At 35.8% G+C, this 19,495-nt stretch overlaps 1 long non-coding RNA gene across 2 annotated transcripts in view; it reads left to right on the top strand.

Moving 5' to 3' along the window:
- The window catches only part of LOC123848257 (uncharacterized), a 103,291-nt gene that overhangs the window by 20,180 nt on the left and 63,616 nt on the right, over positions 1-19,495 (top strand). Inside the window, exons 5-6 of one of the 2 annotated variants that reach the window (XR_006791733.3) lie at positions 929-1,056; positions 18,585-18,736. This is a non-coding gene — a long non-coding RNA (uncharacterized LOC123848257). Of the gene's footprint in view, positions 1-928; positions 1,057-18,584; positions 18,737-19,495 lie in introns of those variants that run through there. The other variant, XR_006791731.3, reaches the window with a different exon arrangement.

Below are 19,495 nucleotides of genomic sequence, written 5' to 3'. Positions count from 1 at the left end.
GCATATAAATAAGTATAATAAACAAAAATAAAACAAAAATAGCTTTTGTTAGTTTTAATAGTTTTAAGTATGTAATCTTACTACTATAAAACAGTTTATTCTGAAATAAATTCTACTTCTATCATTCATATACTCAACCCAAGAAGATTTTCTTCAGGTTTTTTTAGCCACAATTTCAATTATATTTGGTGTCTAACTTATGCAAATAAAATATAAGTGCCCATTTACTGTTACAACAATTTTGAAAAAGTTTCTATAATTTTCTGTATTTATTTGCTCCTGAAAGTGATACAAGCTTATTTATTAACTTATTATTAACTGTGTTAAAATATAATAAAATGTCCACTTTTAATCATGTGTTACTAACATACTCACAGTTACATCATATTTAAAAGAGAATACATTTTATTCCTCAATATATCAATTCTAAGTTTATTATTTCCTGCCACATTTCCAATAGTAGTAAATAATTGTATGATTAGATTACAGATTGGAGCATTTACTCTTTTCAGAGTACTTTGACATATTTTTGTGATTGTCCTAAAACCTTGAAATGTGTTTACAATCTTCCCAATTTTGCCCATGAGGACATAAAGAGCTTCTAAAGGTCAAGTTTAGTTTCTTGCCCAAGGTCACAATGCTAGCAAAGTAAAAAGTCAGGTCCCTAATGTAGATCTTCTGTCTCCGAAGCCCATACTCTGTATAGTAGAATGGAATGCCTCTCCTGTTCTCCAATTAAAAATATTACTGTTTGATGAAATCACATTTTATATTCTCTTGCCTGAGATAAATTACAAGTCTTATAATTCAATTAATACAGTTATGCCACTGGTTACAAGAAATCCAAGTTATTTTGAGTGGGTGGATGAAATCTGTTGAAAGTGAGATTTTTTTTTATTGTCATAATGTTTTCTGGCTATTGTTACAGGCTGATTATCAAGATTACATCTTGTATTTGGCCAAAAAAAAAAAAAAAATCAGCGACACATTGAAAACTTGAAGCATGAGCCTACAGCTGTGCACCCTGCACAGCTGACTGAAGACCATAAGGTCAAGGTCAGTGGAAAACCTGCCTCATTCTCTCTAACAGATGCAAACTTTCATTTAGAGAACTTGTGCAGTGATATAGTCATAATGGGATATTTCTCTGTGGACCAGATTTTTTTTTTTAATAAATGCAATCTACTGCTAAAAATTCTTTTTCATGTGCATATTTCCTTTCACTGGGAACTTAATGACACAATGAAATGCTCCAAGAATTGCAAAACAGAATTTTTACATTTTAGATGTTTCATTATTTCTGTGTTGCCTTAAGTGAATCATGAGACCTTATAGCTTACTTGGTCTTGTGGTACTAGATTCAAATGATTCTGAGATTTTTAAAAATCAGGTGCTAACCTTTCTGAGCTTTTGGAATCCTTCTCCATTATCATTCATCTTCTAAAACTCTAGACTAAGATAGGATGTTCAAATTGAAACTGAACCAAAACAATCATGGCACCCAGGACTACACCTTCCTTTCCAGAATTTCATTCCAGAGGTATTTCAAGGGAAAAACACTTGTATTACACAGCACCTGCTATATGCCAATTGCTGACAAAAGTGCTTTACTTATTTTTATTTAATTACTCCAACAAACCAATGAGGGAGATAGACTACAGCAAAAGATACTGAGGCTCAGAAAGCTAATAACCCATGCATAATCACAAAGGTAGTTAATGGAGGAAATGAATTCTAATGCATGACAAAAATAACCAAGGCCACATTCTGCTAAGCTTCTACTATCTGTTTTCCAAATATTAAACAGAATTCACTACTACAATGTCTTGGGCATCATCCAAAATAAACTCAATAGTGTGCTTTGATACCTTCCAGGGGTTATTCCCCTGAAATTTGCTTTCCTTTTGGAATTGACTTTGACTTCATTTTGGGAAGAGAAAGAGAGAGGCCCCTAAGGTGAAAAAATTTATTTCCCCACCCATAAAACGATCCAAGTCTACTCATGCCTCCTTCCCAATTGTCTCCTTGGATATTTCCCTTTGCCTTGTCACTCAGGCCAAGACATCTGCTGTTCTCTGGACCCTTGAAGGCTTGCACTTGCTTCCACTCTATTGGTGCTTTCTCTTCATGTCTCTCCTGTCATTAAAAACTAGCAAAAGAAAAAATTAAACCAATAAAATATTAAGAGCTTGGAAAGGTCAAGTTTATAAGAGTAATAAAATTCTTTGTTCTCATATACACTTTTAATCATTGCCTTCTTTTCTTTTTTACTTAGTTTCTTCTTTATTAAGAAATATATGTATTTCAGCTTGCTTTTCATACATTCATTCCTACTTATGCTATAATCTTATTCCCTCTACTATCACCAGCTAAAACTATTCTCACTAAGGTCACCAATAGCCTCACTATTACTAACATCAAGGGAAGGATTTGTCTTCCTCTTCTCATCTACATTTGATGTTGTCATTTAACTGTTCCTTCTTTGATTTTTATGGTAGTAGTACCCTCTGAATTTCTTACCACTTCTCTTACTATTTATTCATTCAAAAATACTTAGAGCTTAGTATTATAAATTACAGTAAATGAGACAGAAAATTTCTTCCTTTATGGTGGTTTCAGTCTAATGGTAAATACAGAAAAGACAATTATATGGAGCCAAAACAATTATAATTAAGTGCTAAACTGAATGAAGTACCAGATATCATGGGAGCACACAGAGGTATTCCTAGTTTGGGTTTTTCCTGGTAGCCATATGCACCCACCCTAACTTTCACGGTTTCAAAGAATAATGATTTCCAGTCTTTTTCTTCAGCTCATATCTCTGGAGTACACACCTATGTGCCCATTTGTCCACTAGACAGCTCCAGTTTTACATCCCACAGACACTTCAAATTCAACTTGTCCCAAATGGATTTCAACATAATCCCTGTCAAAACAAACTATTCCTTAGTATTCCTTGCATTGATTAGTGGCATCATTGACCTTCAAAATTTGCCAAATATAAAACCTAGTGATTATCCTTGGCTCCTTTCTCTCACTTGTATCTCACATCAGTAAATTACCAACTCATTTTGATCCAGCCACTTATATGTGCCATTTCTTTTCATTCCCATGGCTACCACTATTGTTCACGCCACCAGAATCTCTCACTTAGATAAATTCAGGAATGTCATAACTGCTGTCCCTTCCTTTAAACCAGGAGTAAACAACTACAGCTTATGGGCAAAACTGTCTATTGCGAATTTGTGTAAACAAAGTTTTATTGAAATATATCTACCCCCATCATTTACTTACTATACATGTCAGCTTTCACACTACAGCAATAGAGTTGAGTAACCATTAGGGACCATATGTCACACAAAACCAAAAAGATTTACTTTACTATCTGGCCCTCTACAGAAAAATTTTGTTGACCCTGATATAAACTGGCCCTCTCTACTCTCTCTTCCATACTGCTGTTAAGACATTTTTCCTAAAGAGCAAATATGATCATTACACTCCTCCCATTTAAAATTAGGGAAGTTCTCTCTATATCCTTCGAAGTGTTAGACGTCTTCTTCCAGTTCAGGATAATGATTGATCTGGTTAGTTTAGGATTAATAGGAACCCTCCACTGTTGCTGGATTCTTAGAAGTGGGATTTCTGGATCAAGGGGTAAAGGTATATGTAATTTTATTAACTATTTCCAATGTTTCACCTCTTTGTTTTATATTGTTTTACATATTTTTGTATTCTTACGTAAAATGTATGTGTTGTTTTCTCACAGTCTTATCAATGGTATATGTGGTCAACATCAAGAATTTTTGCCCTATCTAGGGGTGCCTCGGTGGTTCAGTCAGTTAAGTGTCTGACTTTTGATTTCAGCTCAGGTCATGATCCCAGAGTTGTGAGATGGAGCCCCATGTCGGGCTCCACACTGGGTGTGAAATCTGCTTAAGATTCTCTTTCTCCCTCTCCCTTTGCCCCTCACCCCTCCGTCTCTTAAAAAAAAAAAAAAAAAGAATTTTTGCCCTATCTTCCCAATACTCTTGCCACCAGAGTTCAAGTAAGGGTTATAAAAATAAGCCTTGGAGACTTCTAACAGGTTGAAACTGGAGTTTTAATTTTTTTTAAATGCACTATTGGGATGTTCTATAGCAAAAGACTCATATAATGCTACCTTACACAATACTTGCTCTCTAGCTGAGATCTATAACAGTTTCTTCTCCAAGAAGGACATGGCCCTGAAAGTGGTTTGTCTAGACCTGAAACAATAACACCATTAAATTCATATTTTAACTTTTCCCCTCTGTTCTTTCAGTAAGGGGGTGGTGAAAGTAATGTGGGAATACAGTTGAAGTTTTTCTAAGTTTGGTCATATCATAGTTTAAGATTTTGGGACCCTATACATCTACATATTCTAGAATAGTTGTGTATAAGCTCTCACACCAAACTCATAATGAGCACAGAATAAAATTTCGAAGTCTCACTGTGATTGACAAAGCTCATGCTTAATTTTGAGTTCAAATTTCTTATCTCATGTTTGTAATACCTTATTTCCTCTTCTTTACATAGCTAATTAATTCCTTCATATTCTTGAGAACTTCTTCGCAGCACTCACCTATCCTTCATGCCAAACCTAGGGTAGAATGTATTTCCTTTGTACTTTCAGAGTACTCTGCATGTGCCTAGCATTTATTTCAAATCATTGTAAATCTCTGCATAATTCTTTGTAGTACATTCTATGTATTATATTATACACATTATAAATATCTTGACAATAAAAAGTGGGTCTAGTCACTGCAATTCCAGACCCATTATTTACAGTAGTTACTCAATAAATATTAATCAAAAGAATAAATGTCTATGAAATTACTAGTATAAAGAACTGAGTCTGTGATTATGGGCACTTTAGGTTCATGGCAATGTGAAAGTACTTGTGATGACAAGAGGTCACCAGTGTCAAAGTGCAAGCATATGCTATTTATTAATTATTAATTTACTAATTCATGTGGAAAATACTTATTAAGTGCCAATGATGTTCTAGACCAAAAAGATGCTAGGGATATAAAACTAAGCAAAATCAGGGCGCCTGGGTGGCTCAGTCGTTAAGCATCTGCCTTCGGCTCAGGTCATGATCCCAGGGTCCTGGGATCGAGTCCCACATCGGGCTCCCTGCTCGGCGGGAAGCCTGCTTCTCCCTCTCCCACTCCCCCTGCTTGTGTTCCTGCTCTCGTTATCTCTCTCTCTGTCAAATAAATAAATAAAATCTTAAAAAAAAAAAAAACTAAGCAAAATCATACAAGATTACTGTTCTTCATGGAGTTTATGACTGGGAGGTGGGTAATTACAAATTGGGTATATAATTAGAAATTGAGATGAGTTATATGAAGGAAAGGAACATGGTTTTATAAGACTGAATAAAAAAAAGGAGCCTGGCTTAGATCCTAGGATCAAGGACTCTGCCTTGAAGTAGTAACTTTTAAGCTAAGCTCTAAATGATGAGTAGCAGTTAATCAGGCACAGGGGGAAGAGATGGAGAGCTTTCTAATCTGAACAATGGAGAGTGATAACATACCATTTTGAGGAACTGAAGAGGTCAGTATGGTTGGAGCAGAGAATGAGCAGGATCATGGTGGCACTGAAGCTGGAAAACTAGTTAGGAGAAGACTGTACAAGACCTTTTATTCATTTTAAGGGTTCATTTCTCATCCCCTAGCAGTAATAGATACCCACTGAAGATTAAGAGTTCCAGTATGAGAGGGAGTTATTCTCAGACTGGCATATATTTATCCTTTGACCCAGAAATCTTATCTCTAAGAATCTTACCCCAATGTCATACTGGCAAGAATACAATGAACTGAGTACATAAAACTATTGATTTTGCATTATTTGAAATAGCTAAAAACTTGAAACAAATATGTCTATCCACAGGGAACTGGTTGGGTGAACTGTGGTATTTCTACATAAGAGACTACTATGCAGCTAGAAAAAGAAATGATGAATATATTAAACAGGGTTCTCCAGAGAAAAGAACCAATAAGATAGATAGATAGATAGATAGATATATATATATATATATATATACATACACACATATATATATATCCTTATATATCCATATATATCCCTATATATATCCATATATATATATATGAGAAGATTTATTATAGGAATTGACTCATGTGATTATGGAGGCTAAGTGACACCATGATCTGCTTCTATAAAGAACCAGGAAAGCCCGGTGGTGCAATTCAGTCCAACTGTGAAGGCCTGAGAACCAAGGGAAGCAGATGTCTGAAGGCAGTCTATAGGTTCAAGTGCTAAGCTCTTCCAGAAACACCCTAAAAGACAAACCCAGAAATAATGTTTTACCAGATATCTGGGCATTCTTTAGCCTAGTCGACACACAAAATTAAAGAATCATATCATAAGCAGTATCTTTATATACTACTACTGAGTGATCACCAGTGTATTATGGTAAGAGGCAGATTACACACACACATACACACCACTTGATAAAGCAAGGAAAAAAACAGAGAATTAGAACATCACTGCTGGCAAGCCCTAATGAGCTAATGGATCCAAACAGTGAGTATACATGACTGCTAACATCAATACAAGAAGGGCCATCAAACATTATATAACTCAAGTGCAACTATCAAGTAGTTTTGTCAAATCTGTATCTGATAAAGTCATTTTGAGCTTACTACCAATTCACAGGAAATAGTGGGAACAAAGAAATACCATAGGGAGGCAATAAAATCCAGACTAAGGGACAATCTAATCTAATTTATTCAACAAATAATTGCAGGGCAGGGGAGGGGGGAGAAAGAGAAAGGGGGGTGGCGAGAGTGGGGGAGGAAGGGAGAAAGATGGGGAAAGGAGAAAGAGAGAGATGCTGAGGGGGAACCTATAGATTAAAAGACTTAAAGACATATATAAACCAATAGTACAACAGTAAAATATGGAACTTATTTGGATCATGTCTCAAACCAATCAAGTTTTGAAAATAAAGTACGAGACAACCAGGAGAATTTGAACACTGACAAGATCCCTGATAACATTAAGAGAATAGTGTTCATTTATTTAGGCTAATATTAATATTATTGTGGGGTTTTTTTTTTAGTCTTTATATTTAGAGAAGCAATTTGAAATATTTATAGATGAAATGATTTGTTGTTTGAGATCTGTTTCACAATAATATGGAAGAAAGATTGGCCTTGAGTTGGTAGTAATGAAAGCTATGTAACCGAGAATTCATAATATAATTGTTTTATTGTGGATATGGTTGAAATTTTCATAATAAACAATTACAAAATAAACAGAAGGATAAAGTAATTTGATGTGCATATTTATAAGCCTATTCTTTCCTCCAGTGTAATGAATGGATTGGAAAGAGCCTGGGTGAATGGGAGGAGTGCCAGAGAAGATGTGGGGGACTTAGTTGATAGGCTATTAATTAATCAGTACACATCATCTCTTAGCACATGCATTTCACTTTTCCTCCAGATCAGGATAATGTAGTCATCAGGCAGAAGGACTCTGGAGTTAAATAAGGCTTGGGTTCATATTCTAAGTCTGAAACTTAATAGCTGTGTGGCAGCTGCCTCATGGCAGAAACTGGAGGGTAATGTAGTTATGTGGTTATGTGGTTAAACCAATAAATAACTTTAACCCTAAGAGCCTAGACACAGTATATAACAGGAAACAAGAGTTTCCTTTTTAAAAAGAACCAGGTCCATTTCATTAAGATGAATAATCTTTAAATGCTGTATCCTGAACTTAAATATATATATTTAAATATATATGTGTGTGTGTGTGTGTGTATTACTCAAACTTTTATTCTGAAAGATACAGACTTGACATTTTAAGCTGTCAAGTAGTTTAGAGAATTTTAGATATTATTAAAGACCCTCCACTTCACTTCTCATTATTTCAAAGCCAAGTCAGTACCCTAGGTGATGGCAGTGGCCAAAAATATGACTTATTCCTTAGTTCTGATTATTACAGCAGCTCATTTTGCAATTCCATCTTCTGCCACTGATCCCAGATTTCTTCATTTTTTTTTTTTTAAAGTAAGTATCTGGAAAGTACAAGAGAGCAAGATTTTTTTCTTTATAAATTTGGCAAATAGAGTATCAGGAAAGCCAAAGAAAAAAGTCTGTCAGAAATATTTTCTTCTCAATTTCATTGATGACATTTCTGTCAGGTTTTTGGAAAGGTCATAACATGCGGATGTTAAATGCTTGGTCAGAATTGAAAACTCATGTCCATTTCTTGTGGTCAGAAGTGAATCAAGCAGTCTGTCTGCAGCTCTTGCCCTGATTTTTATGAAACTAACCATATTGAATTTTACATTAAGGTGGTTGAGCTATAAATAAGGTCAACATCACCAGTGCTTTGCAGCAAAATAACTCCCAACATTGCTTTGTGTGGCTCTATAAGAATCAGTTTTTAATGTCTGGTTCAGTTAGAGACTGATGTGGAAAAATAATCCATGGCTCTATAATGGGAAATAAAAATTACTGCTAATTGTGTCAGACAGATTGCTGAAATCAGACAAGGACACTGTCTTAATATATTTCAAAAAGTGGCAAGTACACTGATTGCACACACAAAAATTCCTGAAAAAAGATCTAAAAAAGGAATAAATCACAGAATTCAAGGCCACGCTTTAAGCACCGCCATTCTTAACATCTACCTAGTTACTTCAATGTAGACAGCAAAATTAGTGCATGCCTCACTAGAGTGTTCTCTAGTCTGATGTAAAAGGCTCTAATATTCTGCATGTGTTCAAACTTCTTTATTACTTGTATCCACTTTGAACATCCTTGGATGGAGAAGTTGATACTACTTCTTTCCTGAACTTATTCACAATAAATTAATCCATCAAGGTTAATTTTTCTATGATGATTCAGTTAGTGCTCCCAACTTTTTCTTGTGTAACTATTTGTATACAGTTAACCCCCATCAGGTCTAATCAGAAACTGGCCATCTCAATATGTGCACTAGACATCATGCTAATTCATCCTACGTCTCAGGGCAGCCTTGCTCCAACATCTCATCCTCACTCTTCAAGCATCTCTATTCCTTCATCCCTGAGCAACCATTCTTTGGCTCTATCTGCCTCATCAGGGACCAAGGACTCTGTTAAAGGAAGTTTTGCAGGAATATCAGTAGTTTCTAGAAACTTATGGAGGTAGTAGGTACCTACCTTGGATGCTTCAGTAAGACATTAAAAAAATTTTTTTTTTCAAATATGCTTTCATAAGGTAGGCTTATGGATAACTAATGTAGAAAAAGTTTAATTCTAGAGTCGAAATGATAAGCATTGATGTAATTACAGTTTTTTCAGTAAAAATTTACAATCTATTAGTATAACCAATAAAGAATTAGAATAAGCACTTGGTTCTTATGAATCTGTAATGAACATTTAAAAGCAATCAATAAAAATATCTCATGGCTTGCATGTAGGAGGTGGAGAAATATACATAAAATGTATACATTTCCATTAAATTCTTATAAATGGATCATTTATCGTATCTTGAAATACAGGTGAGTGGGAGACAAAAGTACAAAAATATTTCAGTTGATGAATATTTCAAGCTAATTCATTTTCTCCAGGAAATTGTCACCTGAAAAAAATTCTTATATTGGGTAATTATATAAATTCATTCAACCCATTTAACAAATATTATGGGCCAATTATCTTGTGTATAAGTTAGGATTAAGTTTGGTTGTGACAGAACTCCACCCTGCCGCCAACATACAAAAGAGCAGTACTACGTTTTTACATCTCTTTATAGAAAAATCTATGTAGGAATTCAGGAGTTGTATGGCACTTTTCTGGTATTGTTCCTCCAGGCACTGCCTCTATTCTCTATCTCACCTCATCTTGCACCAAAACAGATATATTTCTTATATAAATAGGTAGCTCCTTATCATCCATTATGCTGCTTCCTCCTGTTAAGGGCACATCCCTGTAGTTATCATTGTGTTTTTATCCCTTTGACACAAAATGGTTCCTAGGCCACATCCAGTTGCAAGGAAGAGTGGGAAACACAGTCATTTTTTTTTTTTTTCTCATCAGCCATGTGCAGAGATACTCTGCCTCCCAGGTAATCTGCCTCACCAGGCTAGTTGTGCAAAACACAACAATCAAGACAATCTTAATAGTCTCTTCTCTCATGGAACTTGGAACACATATTTATATTATTGAGCTCATATGATGTAGAAGCTTCCAGTGACTGCTATAACAAGTTATTACAAATTGGTGGCTTAAAACAAAAATTTATTTTTTTCACAGTCTGGAGGCCAGAAGTCTAAAATCATTGTCAGCAGGGCCACACTCCATTTGGAGGCCCTAAGGGAAAATCTACTCTTCGCCTTTTTCAGCTTCTGCTGTCAGTTGGCATTCCTTGGCTTGTGACCATGTCCCTTTGCTCTGCCTCAACCTTCACCTCATTTTCCCATGTCTGTGGCTTTTCCTTTTCTGTCTGTCATAAATCTTCCCTGCTTTTCTCTTATGAGGACACTTGTCCTTAAATTTAGGGCCCACCAGGATAATCTCAGCTCAAGCTCCTTAATTACACTGCAATGACCCTTTTTCCTGGCACATTCAGAAGTTCCAGGGATTAAGATGTGGTCATATCTTTTGGGGGAACTACTACGTATGAAAACTTGCTACATGTGAAAAAAACAATCACATTAAAAGTTTACTTACACTTCAAGCAAAAGCTGTCCATTAAAATTCTTTTTTCACCAGGATATGTACACTTTTCCTGTGTCTCATGATTTGCAGAAAGTAGGTAATTATATTGCTGTTTCCCTCAAGATATATTATATATGTTAATAAATGAAAAATCATGGAAAAGTACATTTTAAATTTTAAAATATTTTACCATTTAATTATATATCTTCCTTTCAATTTTCTTCAATAACTTCAAACTAAAGGGAGTTACAAAGGAAAGACCATGGTTCTACAGTTGGGTGTAGAATGTAATGTGTTTATTTCCTTTGTCTCCCTCAAGTGTATTCTCTGATTCATTAGGCATTAATTTGGGAAAGCTTCTGGCTTCCTAAACCTAGATATCTTAGTTTCCTAGCACAGAACAGGAACTAATACACAGAGTGCATTCAACTGATGATGATGATTATTTTTAGCTGAGAAAGAAAAACCATGAATCCACTCAATAGAGCAGAATAAATTAAAGTTATTTGGTGTTGAGACTAGGCAAAGATGGAAGAGGGAGAAAAGAGTTTTATGAAGCAAAAATTCCTAATGTGTTTGGTGAGGGTAAGATGAAATTAAGAAAATAATAAGAATCCAAACCAAAATTCCCATTTTATAAGCAAACTGAAGACAAATGATTCATAAAACAGAATACTGACATGGTATGTTTTACTTCAAATTGCCCTTCATGTGGTAGGTACTATTACATAATAGTATAGTAGTAATCATGTTATATGAGGGTAAAAGGGAAAAAAAGAACAACTGTATTTCTAAATAATAATTCTATAATTTTGTATAAATTACTTTGTTAGATTTATTTTTTTAATATTTTATTTATTTATTTGACAGAGAGAGAGAATACAAGCAGGGGGAGTGGCAGGCAGAGGGAGAAGCAGGCTTCCCACTGAGCAGGGAGCCTGACATGGGGCTCAATCCCAGGACCCTGAGATCATTAACTGAGCCAAAGACAGACGCTTAACCGACTGAGCCACCCAGGCACCCCATTTTGTTAGATTTATTTAAGATTATAAATTTTTTATGATGTTATATAAAGTATAAGAAACACAGACCATTATAATGTAAAAAATGAGAGCTATACCTAATTCAACTAATTATTAACGTTTTTTAACTAAGGTTGAGAATGAATATTCTTTAAATCTATATACCATAAATTTAACCTGCCATGACAGCAGATTCTGAGGTTAAATTATTCTTTATGGAAGTGGTCAGACTATAAGTTGGTAAACTCATCCCTGGAAAGAACAGAGATGGCTGAAAACATATTGGGGTAAATGTAAGGAAGATTTGTAACAAATATAAGAGTCTATAATTCTCAGTAAATAGATGTAAATGTATAAAGTAAGCAGAATTTGCCTTGGACTAAAAATAATGTACATTTGAAATGAATATATATATTTTTTCTTTTTAGAGAGATAGCATGCAAGCGGGGAGGAGGAGAGGGAGAGGGAGAATTTTTTTTTTTTTTAAGATTTATTTATTTGAGAAAGAGAGCACACAGTGGGGAGGGGTAGAGGGAAAGGGAGAGACAAACCCAAGCAGATTCCACACTGAACAGGGAGCCTGACGTGGGGCTCAATCTCACAAACCTGAGATCATAACCTGAGCTGAAATCAAGAGTCGGATGCTCAATGGATGGAGCCATCTAGGCACTCCTCAAAATGAGTATTTTAAACCAAACGATAATGAAGAAAATCTTTGTGGAACACTCATATCTCTGTTATCTGCAGGTGTAGCATGTTGTAGGTTATTCCATCCAATACAACCCAAGACTTCTACCCTATGTCTCCACTGTTGTACTCAGGGAATATTTATATATTTATAAATTTGAATATTTATATTTATATACATTTAATTACCTAATTTAAAGTTAACTTGAAAGGTACATATTCTGTATGAAATCACAGTAGACTTATGAATGTCAACTATTTAGAAATATCCATTGTCTAAGAACATCAGCCACTTCATGACTTTCATTGGGTAATTAAGGTTTGACTGCAGTTTTATAACTCATTATCTGTAAAAGGTTTTGCTTTTGACAGCTTCTTTAATGGTCATGTGGAATGCAGCTGTTGAATACATAACTGAAACATAGATATGGGATATAAATAACACTCAGAATAACTTTCCAAAGTGCAAATCACTGATATCCTACAGCTACCATGGAATAAAAATCCTAGCAAGAAAGTTGCACGGGAAGTTTCAGAAAGAAAATTCAAAAAGCAGATTTGCTCTTTTTCTGTTTCTCTGTTAGTGATTTTCCAGATGCAGTGTAGAGGTTCTGGTTTGAAATAGCCTTAGGCAGGACTTCAGAGAGGTTTTATTTCATAAAAAGCACACTATTTCTATTAAAATCCACACTGAAAGATAAAAAATATGTCATTCATCCAGGGGAGCAATACTCATAAATCCTGGTAACATAAACAAGTCTAAAATAAAATCAAATTGGAATACAGAACCATTTGGGGGCTGCTCTTATATATTTTTTGAGGACTCAAAGATTTCCCCCAAAATAGGACTGCATTTTCAGTCTGCACAATATCTCACAGAAGTAACACCTGTTGTTGTTAATCTTTACTTTCTCAAAGTGATGTGTGAGCATAAAGTCAACTGTGTGACCCATTAGGGCACCCCCAGAAGTTTTGTGAAAACATAAATAGACCAAATAAATGAGTGTCCATGTGAAAGAGTAATGAACACTTCTTCATCAAACTTCTTCATCTCCATAGTTTTTCAGACTCTGAGAGAACACAAGCAGGGAGAGTGGGAGAGGGAGAAGCAGGCTTCCCGCAGATCAGGGAGCCTGACATGGGGCTCAATCCCAGGACCCTGGGATCATGACCTGAGCCGAAGGCAGACGCCCAACGACTGAGCCACCCAGGCACCCCTCTACTAACTGATTTTGATCAAGTTACTTACTATACTTCTCCAAACCTCTGTTTCCCTAAAGAAAGATAATAATGAAGATTAACTGAGATATTGCATTGTCTCATTCTTAGTAAAGGTTCAATAAATACCCGACACTGAGCTCAATCATGCTCTTAGATGTGCTATAGGAACACAGAAGTAAATAAGTTAATTCATGTTTGGTTAACTCCAGGAAGTGGAAGTCAAAGGAAATGTGATATTTGCACTAGGTTTGAAAGTAATAGAGAGAGGAGGCAAGGGAAGCACATTCTAGGGAGAAGAAAAAATATGCACAGTCACTGAGTTGAGAAGAAGTATGGCAAATTAAAGGAATACAAACAGTTTCCTGACTGGAGGAGTATGTGAGGGTGTGTGTGTGCATGTGTGTGTGTGTGCACATGCATGTACACATGCACACACATGCACAAGCGTGCATGTATGCTGATATAAGAAAAGAGAGATTGGAAATTGAATAGAACTAATGCTTAAATATAGATGTGAAATGTTATGAGATGGATGGTGTGCATAGGATTTGGAGCTTAATCCTTCAGTGAAACACCCAAGGTTTCTAAGTAGTAAGATAATAGTATAAACAGACTTACTGATGTAGAAAGATCATGTTCAAGGCAGTATGGCGAATCAATGGATGAAATGAGACTGGTAACAGTGAGGCACCAGTTAGGGTCATCCCAGACAAAAGTTGATAAAAACAAAAAACTAAGGAGACACTGAAAATGGAAGGAAGAGATACAGATTTGAGAGAAAGATCTAGGCAGAAAGGTGTATGTATTTGTGAGGGTTCTACAGAGAAAAAGAACCAATAACGTGTGTGTGTGTGTATATATATATATATATATATATATATATATATATATATATACAAATATATAACTATAGAAAGTTATTTTAAGGAATTGGCTCATGTGATTATGGAGACTGGAAAGTCTAAAATTTGCAGGGTGGACCAGCAGGCTGGAGAAGCAATAAAAAGCCTATTCTGCAGTTCAAGTCCAAAGGCTACCTGCTGACAAAATTGTCCCTTGCTTGTGGAGGTCAGATATTTTGTTCTATTCAAGCCTTCAACCAATTGGATGAGGGTCATCCATATTATAGAAGGTAATCTGTTTTAGTCAAAGTCCACCAATTTAAATGTTAATCTCTTCCAAAAACACTGTCACAGAAACATCCAGAATAACGTTTGACCACATTATCTGGGCACCATGACTCACATAAAATTAACTACCATCGGTATTTAATGACGGCTGATTGGAAAGAATAAGAATGCGGAAAGCAAGCAGCTGAGGATAAATATGGTTTTCCCCTTGGTGCAGAAGGTGGCATTATCAGAAGTCAGAGAAAAAGAAGAGATAGACTGTGAATGGAAGAGACAGGACTGAATAATTGTTTGATTAAGTATACAGAATTTGAAATAACCATGGGTAATTAATGTGAAGATGTTTCTTAGAAGATCTGAAGTATGAGTCTGAAGCTCAGGTAAGAAGCCAGGGATCAGAATAAAGACCCAGAAATTACTGGCCTATCTGACTGGGAGTATAGATAATTCATGAAGGTAGGGATTTTCAAATCTAAAATTCATTAAGAGTCATCTGTGAAGTAATTTAAAAAAAAAAAAAAAACAGATGTCGGTCCCCACCCCAATAAACACTGACTCGGAATTTTCAGAGCAGTAGGCCAGGCATCTGTATTAAGAAAGTCATATAAATGATCCTGATAATGCAGCCAATTTGAAAACCACTACCTTGAAGTTTGAGAACCACTGGATTAAAGTATGGAGTTTGAAGCTAAATAAAAGACCAACAAAGAAAAATAAAATGTAAAGAATAGCACATTTTAAGGACAACTGGTTAAGGGAACCCACAAAAAAAAACAACAGTAAGTCAGAAAGGAGTAAAGCTGTAAAAAGCTGAAGAAAAATCATTTTAAGGAGAGCTGGGTCAACAGTGTCAAATGGAACAGTGTTGTCAATAAAGATAAGGAACGTAAAAATAAAAGACATTCTACTTAGTTTTCCTCAATTAAAACCCATGTGACCTATTGACAGCAAAAGCAGTGTTCAAGTCTTAGAAGTAAGCTCCATTTTTAGTGCCCAGTCCCACTTACAGGGTCCCAGAGCCAAAAGCAGCTGTTTCACTAGATGGCAGCTGGCCAGGACATTTTTTCTTCCACTGAGTTAGGAAGCAAGACAGGCACAAAACAAGATACAAATTCAAAGAAAAAGACTAAATAAACGATATCATAGACATCAGCTGGACCTTTATGTTTTGAAACCAGCAAGATGACATGCAAAAGTCACTATATATATCTTCCAGCTGGAAAATGTTTCTAACTAAAGAGAGGAGGCCAGAGAATTTTCAAATAGAATTGTTGAGACTATGAATTGTAAAAGGAATATAACAAAGCCTACCTCAATGTCACTACAACAAATGTCAAGTTTTATCTCAAAAAAGCCCTGTGTTCATCTTAACTCATACTGAAGTTTGCATCAGAGCCAAGTTCTAAAAGAAGATGCTATAGAACCACAGTTATGTCCATGTGACCAAACTTCTCAAAACAGCTAACTTAGAAAACAGACCATTGTCCGTCCTAGAGGGGAACAATCATTCATAACATTTTGTCATCATCCTGGCAGGCCAGTAGTGTATGAAGTGCTGCAGCTGGGAAATCAGTGAGAATTCCCTGGAACAGAACACAAATTTGGGCTCTAATATATCAGGTTCTAACTCATTGAGTTCACCAGTACATTCAAAAATTACTGACAGCTAGCTCGTCAAGCTATAGTATATGTATATATAATGTTAATAAAAAATTTAGAAAAATTTTAATTTGCTAATTTCAGTGCATATATGTACACAGGTGTATATAGCTGAGAAATTCTTGCTTGAAAAATGAGGATAACCAATCCTATTTCTATCTTTTGTGATAATTAATTATACTAGAAACATTTGTTGGTTTAGAAGATCAACTGAAACAAAATGTAATAATATATTAAGGAGAAAATTTAGCTGTTTTTCACTCCTAAGATTCTCATAACTGTCAATATTTTCCATTGTATTAGTCAAATTAAATAGTCCTGGAAGGGACGCCTAGGTGGCTCAGGAGGTTAAGCATCTGCCTTCGGCTCAGGTCATGATCCCGGGACCCTGGGATAGGGTCCCACATCGGGCTCCTTGCTCAGCGGGGAGCCTGCTTCTCCCTCCCCCTCTGTCTGCTGCTCCCCCTGCCTGTGCTCTGACAAATAAATAAATCAAATCTTAAAAATAAATAAATAAATAAATAGTCCTGGAAAGCATTATTAGCCTACCATTTCAGAAAGTACTTCCCTTAGTCCAAAGTCTGTTTCTTTCCAATTCAGTTCTTCTACTATATGCTAGAGCTCTTAATGCTAAAGCTAATGCTCTTCGTACACCAGGAGTTTAATCACACAAGCAACATGGATTCTATCTGAAGATCGGAATCTTGCCTCACACCCTGAGTCTCATCCTCCCAGTCCACAACTGTGCCATTCACATTCTATATTCTCATGAAATTACTAAGAATAAGAGCCATACTAATGGGTACAACTCCAACACAAACATCTTCTTGTATTACTCTCTGCTGACTCTTGTAATTACAACCCACCAGGTTGGTGCTGCAGATAAAACTGAAAGTGAAAGGGGCTTGAGTGTCCAATTCAAAATTTTTAATTCACAGATACAGAATTGGAGGGTTGGAGGAAAGTAGTAACTTACCTAACATCTTACAACCAGCAAAAGATAGAGTCAGGACTCAGATATGCTCCTTTTTTCTATTATGTCAGGATACTACAATAATTTTCCAAGCAATTTATAACTTGAGAGCTCCTCCATGTCTGACAAGTCCACGCTGCCCCAACTAGTCTATATATACATTTTTTTTCCCTTCTGTGCCTTTCCTTAGAATCTGCCTTTTCATTTGGTCCCTCTGGCAGCTCCCTTCCCCATCTTTTCATTGTGATTTATTTGTTCCTTGGTATGTCTGAACAGATTTACATTTCTATCCTGAACTTCAACCCTGAGTTGTCAAGAAAAAGTGTTTTGGCTGGTTCTTGTCCCAAGGGCAGATCAGATCTATAGGGGTCTGAAGTAATCTGCACTTAAAGTTATACTCTGGAGTAACCCTAGTCTCTAGGAAAAAAAACATTTTCTATCTTAGTCTTTGGGATATGAAAATCTTAGTGGTGTGATGGAAAGATCTGAGAAAACTGAGAATTTATAATACATTTTGTATATTTCACCTTACTCCAAACTAGAGAGACATGTTATATTTAGAGTGTTACCATGTAAAATAGTTGTTCATTTCTTTGTATTAAAGTATATGTTATGTGCTAGCAGTTATTTGTATTGCTCTGATAGGTGTTCTTCTGATCCTGGAATTTTAAGAAAGGGAATATGAGATAAGTAGTTGCTCATTTCATAAATTCCAGAAAAAATTTATGTACAGTACAGGGTTCTGCAGAGATGCAAGTGACAATAGAAACAAACACGTGTTATAATTCTCCCAGATATAGGGGCGCCTGGTTGGCTCAGTCGTTAAGCGTCTGCCTCTAGCTCAGGTCATGATCCCAGGGTCCTGGGATTGAGCCCCGCATCGGGCTCCTGCTCAGCGGGAAGCCTGCTTCTCCCTCTCCCACTCCCTCTGCTCGTGTTCCCTCTCTCACTATGTCTCTCTGTCAAATAAATAAATAAAATCTTAAAAAAAAAAAAATCCTCCCAGATATAAAAAATAAGCAAAAAATAACATACCTTTATGTGATTCAATTATAAAGGCCTTTGTGTTAATTTTATATCAACTAGCCAGAAATATCCAAAGTGTTTTTGCTAAAATCCTAATTTTAATTATAGAATAATTAAGACAGTGTATACTAAGGTTTATGTCTTAACACTACTTTATTCCTATATCTATTCAGAAAAGAATAAGTGACAGATGACTGAATGTTTGAGAACCCCTGCATTACCTGCAGTTGACCTAAGACAAGAAATCAGTGAAGGTGGTCTACAAGTTCAAGACTGCTGAGATTAAAATAAATAAAAAAATTTTTAAAGAGGATAGGTCTTTACATTCAATAAAATCCCACTTACAACATTTTTATTCACTCAAGATTCATTGTGGGATTGTTTCATGTGTAAATCCTTCACATTTTCTCTCACTAGATACCTGATGAAAGGAGAAAAACAGTACCAGCAAAAAGAGGCCATTATACAACCTGGAAAGCTGCTTTTCACTGGCTTTGATTGATGGTGACAGTTCAAATCTACCTCAATCTCTCCCATCACATTCTTAATGCTAAAGAACTGCTCATATGCTCCTTCAACCCAGCTACACTGAATTTATCGGTACGCACACAGGACAGGCAAGAAAAAGAAAAGACTGGCAGTCTTGCATAAATGTAAAGGGTATAACTGCATACATTGTGGTTAGCTTTAGCAAGCACAGAAAAATATTTCTATTTTTCTGACAAGCAGAAGCCCACACTGAGCAAGACAGATGTACAGATAAAGAAGATTAACCACAATAGGACTGTGCCAGGAAATGCACTAGGGTAGTCATCCAGTGGTCTTCCTTGGTCAAATATAAAAGTAAGCCCAATACATGATCAGTGGTGGTCTTGATCCCTGACTTTCTCTGGTGAGATGTTCCCCGAAACCTTAGTCTACTCTTGGCGTTCAAAAATCTGCTTTTGAAACTAAATTACCACTTAAGTGAAAACATCAAAGAAGCATTAGTATGACAGAGGGAGAAGACCCATTATGTCATCCAGCTCACTTCCTTGCCAGTAATGAATTCTGCCCTCAATTCTCTTTTCTAAGAGTTAGTCTA

The sequence above is a fragment of the Mirounga angustirostris genome, unplaced genomic scaffold (assembly GCF_029215605.1).
Source record: "Mirounga angustirostris isolate CCGP_5_RB_7025 unplaced genomic scaffold, mMirAng1.0.hap1 SCAF_2, whole genome shotgun sequence".
In the NCBI taxonomy this organism is placed as follows: domain Eukaryota; kingdom Metazoa; phylum Chordata; class Mammalia; order Carnivora; family Phocidae; genus Mirounga; species Mirounga angustirostris.
The sequence above is the reverse complement of the archived record's forward strand: the minus strand, read 5'-3'. Positions and strand labels throughout refer to the sequence as shown.